General features: G+C 44.1%; 1 non-coding gene across 1 annotated transcript; it reads right to left on the reverse strand.

The window, feature by feature from the left end:
• Window positions 1–5,886: 5,886 nt before the first annotated feature.
• TRNAC-GCA lies at window positions 5,887–5,958 on the reverse strand. Its single transcript has one exon. It is a non-coding gene; the product is annotated as a tRNA-Cys (tRNA).
• Window positions 5,959–14,583: the final 8,625 nt, after the last annotated feature.

Raw genomic sequence — 14,583 nt, forward strand, 5'->3', positions numbered from 1 at the left:
CCCATCTGTACTAAAAAATATAAAAATTAGCCGGGTATAGTGGCGCACGCCTGTAATCCCACCTACTCAGAAGGCTGAGGCAGGAGAATTGCTTGAACCCAGGAGGTGGAGGTAGCAGTGAGCCAAGATCACACCACCACACTGCAGCCTGGGCAACAGAGTGAGACTCCATCTCAGAAAAAAAAAAAAGACTTAACTATCCTAAGTATATACTCACCCAACATTGGAGCACCCAGATTTATAAAACAGTTACTTCCAGACCTAAGAAAAGATTTTGACAACCATATAATAATTGTGGTGACTTCAACACCCCACTGACAGAATTAGGTCAGGGAGGTAGAAAACTAACAGAGAAATTCCAGGCTTAAATTTGACACTTGGCCAATTAGATCTAATACATGTCTGCAGAACACTCCACCCAAATTATCACGGAATATACATTCTTCTCTTCTGCACATGAGACATACTCTAAGATTGACCACATGCTTGGTCATAGAGCAAGTCTCACAAAATTCTAAAAAATCAAAATTATACCGAGCATTTTCTCAGACCACAGTGGAATAAAAATAGAAATAAATATCCAGAGGACTCTCAAAACCACAAGAATATATACAAACTAAACAACTTGCTCCTGAATGACTCTTTTGTAAACAACAAAATTAAGGCAGAAATTTAAAAATTATCTGAAACAAAGAAAGTAGAGACACAACATACCAAAACCTCTGGGATGTGGCAAAAGCAGTATTAAATGCCTACATAAAGAAGATAGGAAGATCTTAAATTAAAAACTTAACCTTGGACCTAAAGGAACTAGAAAAACAAGAACAAACTACACCCAAAGCTAGCAGAAGAAAAGATAACCAAAATCAGAGCAAAACTAAATGAAATTGAGACCCCAGAAAACCATAGAAAGAAACAACAGAACCAAAAATTGGTAATTTGAAAGGATAAACAAGATTGATAGACTGCTAGCTAAAGTAACAAAAGAAAAAAGAGAAGATCCAAATAAGCACAATCAGAAATGACAAAGGAGATATCACAACTGATCTTACAGAAATACAAAAGGTTCTTAGAGACTACTATGAGCATCTTTTTGCACACAAACTAGAAAATCTAGAGGAAATGGATAAATTCCTGGAAACATACAACATCCCAAGAGTGAAACAGGAAGAAACAGAATTCCTGAACAGGACAATATCAAGTAATGCAATTAAATAAGTAATTAAAAACCTACCAAAAAATGCCCTGGACCAGATGGATTCACAGCCAAATTCCACTAGATGTACAAAGAAGAGCTAGTACCAATCCCAATGAAACAATTCCCAAAAATTGAGGAGGAGGGACTCCTCCCTAACTCATTCTATGAAAACAGTATCACCCTGATACCAAAATAAAGATACAATAAAAAAAAAACTATAGACCAATATTATTCCTGATGAACATAGACACAAAAATCCTCAACAAAATAATATCGTACTGAATTCAGCAACACATCCAAAAGCTAATTCACCACAATCAAGAGGGCTTTATTCATGGGATGCAAGAGTGGTACAACATATGCAGTCGATAAATGTGACTCAACACATAAACAGAATTAAAAACAAAAGCCATATGCTCCTCTCAATAGATGCAGAAAAAGGCATTTAATATAATCCAAAATCCCTTCATGACAAAAACCTTCAATACACTAGGCATCAAAGGAACATTCCTCAAAACAATGAGAGTCATCTCTGACAAACCCACGTCAATGTTATACTGACTGGGCAAACGCTGGAAGCATTCCCCCTAAGAATTGGAGCAAGACAAGGATGTTCATTATCACCTCTCCTATTTAACATAATACTGGAAGTCCTAGCCAAAGCAATCAGGCAAGAAAAGGCATCCAAATAGGAAAAGAGGATGTCAAATTATTTATCTTCACTGACAATATGATTCTATACCTAGAAAACCCTAAAGATTCTACCAAAAGACTCCTAGACCTGATAAACTACTTCAGTAAAGTTTCAGGACACAAAATCAACATGGAAAAATCAGTAGCTTTTCTATACACCAACGACATTCCAGCTAAGAGCCAAATCAGGAATACAATCCCATTTATAATAGTCACATATGCAAAAATACATCCAGCCAAGCAGTTGAAAGACCTCTACAAAGAGAACTGCAAAATACTGATAAAAGAAATCAGATGACACAAACAAATGGAAAAAATATTCCGTACTCATGGATTAGAAGAGTCAATATCATTAAAATGGCCATACTGCCCAAAGCAATCTATAGATTTAATGTTATTCCTATCAAATTACCAACATGATTTTTCACAGAATTAGAAAAAACTATTCTAAAATGTATATGGGGCCAGGTGTTGTGGCTCATGCTTATAATCCCAACACTTTGGGAGGCTGGGGTGGGTGGATTGTTTGAGTCCAGGAGTGTCAGGCCAGCCAGGGCAACATGGCAAAACCCCATCTCTACAAAAAAATACAAAAATTAGCTGGGCATGGTTGTGTGTACCTGTAGTCCCAGCTACTCAGGAGGCTGAGGTGCGAGGATCACTTCAGCCTGAGAGGTGGAGGTTGCAGTGAGCTAAAATTGTGCCACTGCCCTCCAGCCTGGGTGACAGAGCAACACCCTGTCTTAAAAATAAATAAATAAATAAATTTAACTTAATTCATATGGAACCATAAAAGAAACAAAAAAACAAATACCACATGTTCTCACTTATAAGTGGAAGCTAAATATTAGATACACATGGACAGAGAGATGGGAACAGTAAAGTAGCCAAAGCAATCCTAAGTAAAAAGAGCAAAGGTGGAGGCATCACATTACCCAACTTGAAACTGTACGACAGTCTACAGTAGCCAAAATGGCACAGTACTGGTACAAAAATAGACACATAGCCCAATGGAACAGAATAGAGACCACTGAAATAAAGCCACATCTATAACCAATTGATCTTCAGCAAAATCGATTTTTTTTAGTGGTGAAAGGATAGCCTGTTCAGTAAGTGGTGCTGGGAAAACTGGCTAACCATATGCAGAAGAATGAAACAGGACCCCTACCTCTCACCATAAATAAAAATTAACTCAAGATGGATTAAAGACTTAAATGTCTTATTCTAGAAGAAACCCTAGGAAATACTCTTCTAGACACTGACCTAGGCAAAGAGTTTATGACTAAGCCCTCAAAAGCAAATGCAACAAAAACAAAAAATTGACTAGTAGGACCTAATTAAACTAAAGAACTTCTACACAGCAAAAACCAAAAACAAAAACTATTAACAGAGTAGACATGCTACCAACTGGGGGAAAATATTTGCAAACTGTGCATCCAATAAGGGTCTAATATCCAGAATCTATGAGAAACATAAGCAAATCAATAAGAAAAAGACAAATAGCTGCATTAAAAAGTTGGCAAAGGACATGATCAGACACTTCTCAAAAGAAGACATACAAGTAGCCAACAAACATGCTTTTTAAATGTTCAACATTATTAATCATCAGAGAGATGCAAATAAAAACTACAATGAGATACCATCTCACACCAATCTGAATAGCTATTATTAAAATTTTTTTAAAATAACAGATATTGACAAGGTTGCAAAGAAAAATGAATGCTTATACACTATTGGTGGGAATGTAAATTAGTTCAGCCCCTGTAGAAAGCAATTTGGAGATTTCAAAGAACTACAAATAGAACTACCCTTCAACCCAGCAATCCTACACTGGGTATATACCCAAAGGAAAATAAATCGTTCTGCCAAAAATACACCTTCACTTGTATGTTTATCACAGGACTATTCACAATAGCAAAGACATGGAAAGCCGGGTGCAGTGGCTCATGCCTGTAATCCCAGCACTTTGGGAGGCCAAGGCAGGTGGATCACCTGATGTCAAGAGTTCAAGGCCAGCCTGGCCAACACGATGAAACCCTGTCTCTACTAAAAATACAATATTTAGCCGGACATGATGGCAGATGTCTGTAATCCCAGCTACTTGGGAGACTGAGGCTGGAGAATTGCTTGAACCTGGGAGGCAGAGGTTGCAGTAAGCCGAGATCATGCCACTGCACTCCAGCTTAGGGGACAGAGCAAGACTCTGTCTCAAGAAAAAAAAAAAAAAAAAAAAGACATGGAATCAATCCAGGTGCGCATCATCAGTAGATAGGATAAAGAGAATATGGGGCCAGGCATGGTGGCTCACGCCTATAATCCCACACTTTGGGTGGCCAAGGCAGGAGAATCTCTTGAGTCCAGGAGCTTGAGACCAGCCTGGTCAACATAGCGATACCCCCATCTCTACAAAATTTTTAAAAATAGCCAGGCATGGTGGTGCATGCCTGTAGTCCCAGCTACTCAGGAGGCTGAAGCAGGAGGATTGCTTGAGCCCAGGAGGTTGAGGATACAGAGACCCATGATTGCCATGTTTGCACCACCTGGGTGCAGCCTGGGTGACAAAGCAAGGCCTTGTCAAAAAAGAAAAAATGTGGTACATATATACCATGGAATACTACACAGTCACAAAAAAAAAAAGAATGAAATCACATCATTTGCAGCAACATGGATGCAGCTGGAGGCCGTTATCCTAAGTGAGTTAACACAGAAACAAAAAAACAAATACCACATGTTCTCACTTATAAGTGGGAGCTAAACATTAGATACACATGGACAGAGAGATGGGAACAATAAGCACTGAGGAATCCAAAAGGGGAGAGGGAGGGAGGGGGAGAAGGGTTGATAAACTACCTGTTTGGCAATGGGATCATTAGAAGCCCAAATATCAGCATTATTCAATATACCCATGTAACAAACCTGTACATGTACCCCTTGAGTTTAAAATTTAAAAATTTTTAAACAGGTCATAACTAGTTCATGTATTCAACAAACATTTATTGAGCTCCTACCTATTGCAATCTGTGTCATGTTCTCTGAACCCCTAGCTGATGAAGACTTTGTTTTGGCACTCAAGGAGCTCATGGGCCAGAGAACTGTTCCCATTGCAGATATATACAGAGTACCCAAGAGACAACATGATCATCATCCTAGTCTCAGGCCTCCAGGAGAGGTCTCTGCACCCCAGGCCAACAGCTCTTTTGGGCTTGAGCGTATGTGGAGACCAGCAAAGAAAAATTTTCTTGTGATATCCTTGTCCACAGAATGGGGGAAGGGAAAGAGAAGTATATTTGTTTGTTCTCACACTGCTGTAAAGACATACCTGAGACTGGGTAATTTATAAAGAAAATAGGTGTAATCGGCTCACAGTTCTGTGGGATGTACAGGCTTCTGCTTCTGGGAAGGCCTTAGGAAACTTACAATCATGACAGAAGGAGTATGAGAAGCAAGCACATATTCATATGGCCAGCAGGAAAGAAACAGAGTAAAGGGGGAAGTGCTACACACTCTCAAACAACCAGATCTCATGAGAAACCAATCGCTATCACAAGAACAGCAAGGGAAAAATCTGCCCCATGATCACCCCCCACTAGATCCCTACCCCAATATCGGGGATTACAATTCAACAAGAGATTTGGGTGACAATACAGAGCCAAACCATCTAAAGAGATTGCAAGGGCTTTGGGACTAGACCTCCAGTGAGGCTAATTGTTGAGAAGGAACAATACTCAATCCAGCTCTGTTCAGCACATCATTATTGCAGTAGCCTAGCATCTCTTCCTGTCTTCTCCTCCAACCCAGATATTGCTGCGCCAAACTAGATTTTTTTTTTCCAGATTTCAACCTGACCATATCACTCCCTCTGGTGGACAGTTGTTGATTCTTTTTACCCAGCATCCATTTCTTCATCTTCTTAACCTTTCATTGTTTCTCCTTCATCACCCTTTTTGTCTCAAATACTCTTTCCCAAAAGATGCATTCTAGAAGTGAAGAAAACTAGGGGGCACCTGGATTTGAACCAGGGACCTCTTGATCTGCAGTCAAATGCTCTACCACTGAGCTATACCCCCTGGTGACACTATAGTTTCTATTAATGTTATTTCAGCTTTGGAATCATGGTCTATTAACATGATGGTAAGTGGCAGAGATTAAATTTCAGCTGATAGAAAATCAAAGATAATGTAAATATCAGACAAGAAGCTGACTTCCAGGAACTCAAATGTTCTCAGGACTCTCTCTGTAGCTTTATTCTTTGGTTTCCTCTTAAGTTAGCTTTCATGTCTCAAACCCATCTCTCCACGCAGCTGAGACCCTGCCTCCAACATTTGTAGGTTCATAGCTCCACACCTGCCAGAGAGAGAAAGACTTGAGTCTAAAAAATTCTAGATAAGGCCGGGCGCAGTGGCTCATGCCTGTAATCCCAGCACTTTGGGAGGCCGAGGCGGGCCGATCACGAGGTCAGGAGATCCAGACTATCCTGGCTAACACGGTGAAACCCCGTCTCTACTAAAAATACAAAAAATTAGCCGGGCGTGGTGGCGGGCGCCTGTAGTCCCAGCTACTCGGGAGGCTGAGGCAAGAGAATGGCATGAACCCGGGAGGTGGAGCTTGCAGTGAGTGGAGATCGCGCCACTGCACTCCAGCCTGGGCGACAGAGCGAGACTCCACCTCAAAAAAAGAAAAAAAAATTTTTTTAGAGAAATTCTAGAGAAGGACTCTGGTTGGTTTGGCTTCAGTTCTGTGCCTATCCATGACCAGCCACTGCCACTAGGGGTTAAGGTACGTGAGTGGCATAACCATTTCAGGAGTAAGGTCTTCTAAGAGTATGTCTGCTTACACTCAGAATATATGTCTATAGTATGAGGAGGAAAGTGGTTCTCTAAAAGAAGTCAGGAGTAGCCAGGACATGGCCATGGGGGACCATCACTGCAGCCCTAGGGGTTTCTCAGCATTCTCAGTAGAGTGGAATATATTAAGAAAGACTAGCAACCTACTGCCTCTACTAAACAGAGCCATGGGAAGCCCTGCACAGCCAGATTCCTTGATGACTTTCATGCATTAATTCAACGAGCACTAGTAGGTGCCTCCTGTGTCCCAGATTCTAACAACCACACAATTCCTGGTCTCAGGAGCTAAACGTTTAGTGGAAATACCTGTCATGGCAATACATGATAATAGCTCTTGGAATACAGAGGAGGTGGTATAAATTACACACCTGTCCGAAACTAGGGTAATGGCACGTTCCCTATTCAAAATGGGCCTTGCATTCTGAAGGGCTTACTTAATAAACAAGGGAGGTGGGAAGGAATTCCATGTGAAAATGGTAGCAAGAGCAATGGATTCAGGTGCAGGCTTGACAAGAAAGTTCGAGGGTGGTGATGGCACAGTGTTGGGTGAGACGACGGGGGAGGATCCTGGAGAGGCATCGAGGCCCAAGGGCTACAGTACAGCAGGACCTCCTTGCAGAATTAATAATCAACATGGGCCCTGAGTGTGACCCCAGTGGAGAAAAGGGCCCATAAGACCTGCTGATGTGTTGGGGCCGCAGCTTAGGGCACTGGACTGTAGGTCAAGAAGTTGGGGTTCAAATCCAGGTGCCTTCTCCCTATTCTGGCTTTCGCACATGAGTATCTTCCCATATTTTTCATATTACAGCCCACTTAAGAGACAAACTCTGGTATTCAGGGGTGGTCTTCACTGTGCATGTTTGCCAAGAGACAAGGTCCCTGCTTTGGGTTGAATGGGTTGCCTAAAAAGATATGTTGAAGCCCTAAACTCTGGTACCTGTGAATGGGACCTTATTTGGAAACAGGTCTTTGCAGATATAATGAGCTCAAGATGAGGTCATTAGGGTGGGCTCTTATCCAATATCACTGGTGTCCGTGTAAGAAGAGGAAAGGAGACAGACGCAAACACAGAAAGAATGTCATGGGAAGATGGAGGCAGAGACTGGAGCGAATGTCTGTAAGCCAAAGCACCAAGGAGCGAGGCCACACCAGAAGCCGGGAGGAGGCAAGGAAGAGCTCTACCCAGCGTCTCCGAGGAAGCAGGCCTGACTGGTACCTCCACTTCTGACTTCTGGTCTCCAGAACTGTCCAAGAATAAACTGCTGTTGTTTCGAGCCACTCCATTTGCAATACGCTGTATGGCAGCCCTAGGGAATGAATACAGTGCCCATGCAGAGGGTTCCTTGGTCCCTACATCCAGGGCAGGGACTGCAGAGAAAAGAGTGAAGCTGCCCGACTGGGCCTGATCACCTCCAGGCTGTGAAATTCCAGCTTCTCCAGCCTGGCTGGCCTGCGCAGATGTGGGGGTCCCTGGTATTGTTAGGGCTGCAGCCTCTCTGGTCAGGAAATAAATAGCTTTCCTGGAGACCTTGGCTCCCCAAGGAAGAGGGAGGGCTGAGTAAGGGAAGGGAAGGAAATAGCCTAGATCAGGAGAAAATAAGTGGACCTCCCTGCACGTGGCGAAGTAGAGAACTGTTAGGAATGCTCGGTGAAGGCTGAGACACACACACCACACAAAACGCCATTTCTTACTTATGAAGCCAGGAGGCTGGCCCAGACCCTCATAGGTCCTATTCACCGCCTCTCACCTGCAGGAAGCAAGTGAGGAGGAGGCCACAGTGCTCTGGGAGCGGGACGGAAAGGGCTGCTCTGCAGTGGGATGGGAGTCCTTTGGTTCTCCTTCCTGATGGTCCAGCTGGAGCTGTTAGTGTGGCCGCCTCCTTCAGTGCTAACTGAGTCCTCTTTTCTCTTGAACCTGCCTAGGACTCTGTTTTACCATTTGTTAAATGGAGATGTAAAAGCCCTACAGCGGGACACGGTGGTTCACACCTGTAATTCCAGCACTTTGGGAAGCTCAGGCTGGAGGATTGCTTGAGCTCAGGAGTTTGAAACCAGCCTGGGCAACATGGCAAGACCCCAACTCTACAAAAAACATTTTTTTTAGATTAGCCGAGTGTGGTGGCACGTGCCTACGGTCCCGGCTACTTGGGAGGCTGAGGAGGGAGGAGTGCTCAAGCCTGGGAGGTTGAGGCTGCAGGGGCCCATCGTCACACCACTGCAGTCCAGCCTGGGCAACAGAACGAGACCCTATCTCAAAAAGAATAAAATGGAAAGTCCTGCAATTGTGAGGATTAAATGAGAACCTTCTTTTTTTTTTTTTAACTTTTATTTTAGGTTCAGGGGTACATGTGCATGTTTGTTATATGGGTAAATTGCATATCGTGGGCGTTGGGTGTACAGATTATCTTGTCACCAAATAATAAGCATAGTACTCAATAGGTAGTTTTCTGATGCTCACCCTCCTCCCTCCACCCTCCAGTAGGCTCTCGTATCTGTTCCCTTCTTTGTATCCGTGTGAAGATGTTTAGCTCCCACTTCTAAGTGAGAACATCCAGTGTTTAGTTTTCTGTTCTTTTGTTAGTTCACTTAGGAGAATAGTCTTCAGCCCCATCCATGTTGCTGCAAAGGACATGATCTCATTCTTTTTTATGGCTGTGTAGTATTCTAGGGTATACGTGTACCATATTTTCTTTATCCAGTCTAAATGAGAACCTCTACAGCAGGAATCAGCAAGCCATAGCCTGTCACAGGGTACAGCCCCACAGGCTAAGAATGGATCTTACCCTTCTCAATGGTTTGGTTGGAGGGATGGGAAATGGGACCTCATGGGACTTGGGGAAAAGTAAATGAGACAATTGGTTTTTTGTTTTTTTTTTTAATGGCACAGAGTAAGTGTTCAATAAATATTTGCTGTTGCTTTAAAAAAAATAGTTTGTGGCATTCAAGAATTATATGAAAATCAAATTTCAGTGTCCATAAATAAAGTTTCCTTGGAATACAGCCACTCTGGTTCATTTCTTCAACGTCTGTGGCTGCTTTCCTGTTAAAAAGGCAGAGCTGAGTGGTTACAACAAAGACTATTTTGCCTATAGAATAACAAACATGTACAATCTGGCCCTTTTCAGAACAAGAGTCTGACTCCAGGCTTACAGCCTTAGGGTGGTGCCTGACCCATAGCAAAAGTTGCATAAACGACGGCTAGTGGTGTTATTGCAGCAGAGAGTAAGCGCGGCTCACCGGAGAGCCTAGAGTTCCCTGCCTCCCACTCCAGTTTCCCTGACTTTCTGGCCTCATTCACAACAGCTGCAATCCCAGCTCCCCCTCCTCCCGCCGCCTCATTCTCCAAGACCTCCAGGTAAACTCCTTTAAGATGCTCAAGACTAAAAAGTCTGATAGCACACTAGGGATTCAGGGTGTGTGGGGAACAGACACGTTCCTGCGTTGTTGGTAGGAGTGTACACTGATACAACCTCTAAGGAGGCATCTGGCAAGAACTCTTGAAATGCTAAAAGCACATAACTTTGACCCAGGAATTACGCTTCTAGAAACTAAGAGGTCTATGAACACAATTGTGAAATGATGTCTGTGCGAGGTAATTCCATAGCCACATCATTGTTAATTATAAAACATCAGAAGCAACCTAATTGTCCATCATCTGGGGACTATTAAATAAATTACATACAGCTGTACAATGGAATGCTCGGCAACACTTTACAAATGGAGATGCTCTTCATGCACTGATACGGAAAGATTGCCAAGAAGAAACAGAAAAGCGAGCAAGGACAATGTGTTTCTGCCATAGCCTGCTACTGTTCGTAGATGGGAAGAAAAGGGGAGATGACATATTTGCATTTATGGCATGAAAAAACTCTAGAAAGATGTACAAGAAACTGGGAACATCAGTTGCTTGCAAGGAGGGGACATGGGTGGCTGGGGACAGGAGTGAGAGGAGATACCATTGTTTCTGTGCCACTGGAATTTTGAACCATGTAAATATATTATTGTGTCAGTATTTTCTTACCTTTCTAAAAAGGAAGAGAGTGTAACTAGAACAAAAACTCGCCGGAGCCTTCTCCTCTGCCCCCTTTCCATTGGGCCTCTATGTTCTCATACAAACATGTACCTTTTTTCCTAACAAAAAGTATATATAAAAGTTATTAAAACATCCACAATATTTTTTAAAAGTACTAGGAGTGGCCAGACACGGTGGCTCATGCCTGTAATCCCAGCACTTTGGGAGGCCAAGGCGGGCGGATCACCTGAGGTCAGGAGATCAAGACCAGCCTGGCCAACATGGTGAACCTCCGTCTCTACAAAAATATAAAAATTAGGCCGGGCGCGGTGGCTCAAGCCTGTAATCCCAGCACTTTGGGAGGCCGAGACGGGCGGATCACGAGGTCAGGAGATCGAGACCATCCTGGCTAATACGGTGAAACCCCGTCTCTACTAAAAATACAAAAACTAGCCGGGCGAGGTGGCGGGCGCCTGTAGTCCCAGCTGCTTGGGAGGCTGAGGCAGGAGAATGGCGGAAACCCGGGAGGCGGAGCTTGCAGTGAGCTGAGATCTGGCCACTGTACTCCAGTCCGGGCGACAGAGCGAGACTCCGCCTCAAAAAAAAAAAAAAATATATAAAAATTAGCCGGGCGTGATGCCAGGTGCCTGTAATCCTAGCAACTCGGGAGGCTGAGGTGGGAGAATCACTTGAACCCAGGAGGCAGAGTTAGCAGTGAGCCAAGATGGCACCACTGCACTCCAGCCTGAGTGATAGAGTGAGACTTTGTCACACACACACACACACAAAAAAACAGGAGTAATATGATTCCCAAACCCAGTTGTCTGTATATTATAATAAAATACAAATTAAAAAGGACACATGCTTGCGATGTCCAGGCACCCTAAGTTAGATTTCCCGAAACACTGGCTCTAGCATGAGTGTAGGGATTTGTTTCTTACAGGCATCCTCTAGCATGAGTGTAGGGATTTGTTTCTTACAGGCATCCTCTAGCATGAGTGTAGGGATTTGTTTCTTACAGGCATCCTCTAGCATGAGTGTAGGGATTTGTTTCTTACAGGCCTCCTCTAGCATGAGTGTAGGGATTTGTTTCTTACAGGCATCCTCTAGCATGAGTGTAGGGATTTGTTTCTTACAGGCATCCTCTAGCATGAGTGTAGGGATTTGTTTCTTACAGGCCTCCTCTAGCATGAGTGTAGGGATTTGTTTCTTACAGGCATCCTCTAGCATGAGTGTAGGGATTTGGTTCTTACAGGCCTCCTCTAGCATGAGTGTAAGGATTTGTTTCTTACAGGCCTCCTCTAGCATGAGTGTAGGGATTTGTTTCTTACAGGCCTCCCGCTGGGCTGAGCCTTGGGGACCCTTACCTTACTTGCCTTGTAGCCCCATCTCCTAACACATAGCACATGACTTGGGTTCAGTAAATATTTCTGGAATGATAAAGGCCAATCCAAGCCCCTGGAGGGACGCCTTCTCCAGCCAGCAAACAGAGTTAGCACCTCCTGGGGCCCACAGCCTTCAGGAAACCCCCAGGAGCACCCACAGAGAGAAGAATCCTGTGGGGTGGTGCCGGCAGCCTCCACCCAGCCCAAAGGAAGCTGCAGCTGGTTCACCCTGTCCTATGAGCTGTTCACTCTCCATACCATCAGCAATTGACCCACCGTGAATCCACTCAGGCTGCCATAACAAGATGCTACAGACTGGGTGGCTTCAACAACAGACATTGATTTTCTCACAGTCCTGGAGGCTGGAGGTCCAAGATCAAGGTGTCGGTGGTGCTGGTTTCTCCTGAGGCCTGTCTGTGGCGTGCAGGTGGTCACCTTCTCGCTGTGTCCTCAAACGCCTTTCCTCTATGTGTGCCCATCCTGGTGTCTCGTCCCCTTCTCATAAGGACGCCAGTCCTCTTAGATGGGGGCCCCACCCTAACAGCTTCTTTTTAGCTTCATCACCTCTCTAAAGATCTCATCTTCGAATACGGTTACATTATGAGGTACTGAGGTTTGGGACCCCAACATATAAATTTGTGGGGGTGGCAGGGCAGTGGCTCACACCTGTAATCCCAGCACTTTGGGAGGCTGAGACGGGGCGGATCACTTGAGGTTAGGAGTGGGAGACCAGCCTGGCCAACACAGTGAAACCCCGTCTCTACTAAAAATGCAAAAATTAGCTGGGCATGGTGGCGCCCACCTGTAGTCTCAGCTACTGGGGAGGCTGAGGCAGGAGAATCACTTCAGCCCAGGAGGCAGAGGTTGCAGTGAGTGGAGATTGTGCCGTTGCACTCCAGCCTGGGCGACAGAGCAAGACTCCATCTCAAAAAAAAAGAAAAAAGAAAAAAGGGGGGGAGGGGGAATAATTCAACCCATAATACACACAGCATGAATCTGCTCATGCTGTCACCCTCCAGAAACTTTTCTTGGTTAGTGTTACGGACTGAATGTATCCTCCAAAATTCATACGGTGAAGCCCTAATCCCCAAAGTGATGGTGTTTGAAGGTGGGGCTTTTGGGAGGTAATCAGGTGTAGATGAGGTCATGAGGGTGGGGCCCCAAGGTAGGGTTAGTGCCCTTACATGAAGAGAGACCCCATCTCCACATCTCTCTCTCTCTCTCTCTCTCTCTCTCCTCTCTCTCTCTCTCTCTCTTTTTCTCTTGCTCTCTCTCCCTCTCTCCCCAACATGTTGAGGATGTCTGCAAGCCAGAAGAAAAGCCCTAAGGAGAGCCAGGAAGGAACCTGCCCACATCTTGATCTTGGACTTGCAGCCTCCAGAACTGTGAGAAATAAATTTCTGTTATTCAAGCTGCCCAGTCCATGGTATTTTGTTTTAGCAGCCCAGGCTGACCAATACCGTCAACACAGTACTTTTTGTTGTTGTTTTGTTTGTTTCCGCTTGTTTGTTATCTAGCACTAACATTTTAAGATGACAAGTCTGGTAAAATGGGATTTTCCACATTTTCAATGCTCTCCAACCCTTTTCAAAAGCAATTTTGGCAATGTTGTATTTATTATATTGATTCAGTCGTGCTGCTTCTGGGAATCTATTTTAAAGAAATAAACACCCATGAAAAATAATAAACCTAAGAAGATTATCACTGTATTATTTTTAATTTAAAATTAGAAAAACTCTAAATGTCTAGTAGTAGGGGAATGGTGCACAGCATTCACTTAGTGGAATGTTATGCTGCCATTAGAAAAGATCATGTAACGTTTATGAAGCATCTCCTCTGTGCCAGGCTCGGTGCTAAACGGGATAGACGCAGAGATGAAGAACACGGTGCTTGCTTTCAAAGAATTGACATTTTAGTAGAAAGAGACACGAGGCCGGGTGCAGTGGCTCACACCTGTAATCCCAGCACTTCGGGAGGCCGAGGCGGGTGGATCATGAGGTCAGGAGATCAAGACCATCCTGTCTAACACGGTGAAAGCCCGTCTCTACAAAAAAAATAGAAAATAATTAGCCGGGCATGGTGTCAGGCACCCGTGGTCCCAACTACTTGGGATGCTGAGGCAGGAGAATGGCGTGAACCCGGGAGGCTGAGCTTGCAGTGAGCTGAAATCGTGCCACTGCACTCCAGCCTGGGTGACAAAGTGAGACTCCATCAAAAAAGAAAAGAAAAGAAAGAAGAGAAGAGAAGAGAAGAGAAGAGAAGAGAACACAAAACACTCATTCCATAATTCAAATATTTAGTAAGCACTTACTATGTGCCAGGCATTATTCTAGGTACAGGGCATACAGCAGGAACAAAACAAAATCCCCATACTCACGGAGTAGATAATAATCAAACAGTCAGGGCACAGTGGCTCACGCCTGTAATCCCAGCACTTTGGGAGGCCGAGGC

The sequence above is a fragment of the Trachypithecus francoisi genome, unplaced genomic scaffold (assembly GCF_009764315.1).
Source record: "Trachypithecus francoisi isolate TF-2019V2 unplaced genomic scaffold, Tfra_2.0 Lachesis_group4, whole genome shotgun sequence".
NCBI lineage: Eukaryota > Metazoa > Chordata > Mammalia > Primates > Cercopithecidae > Trachypithecus > Trachypithecus francoisi.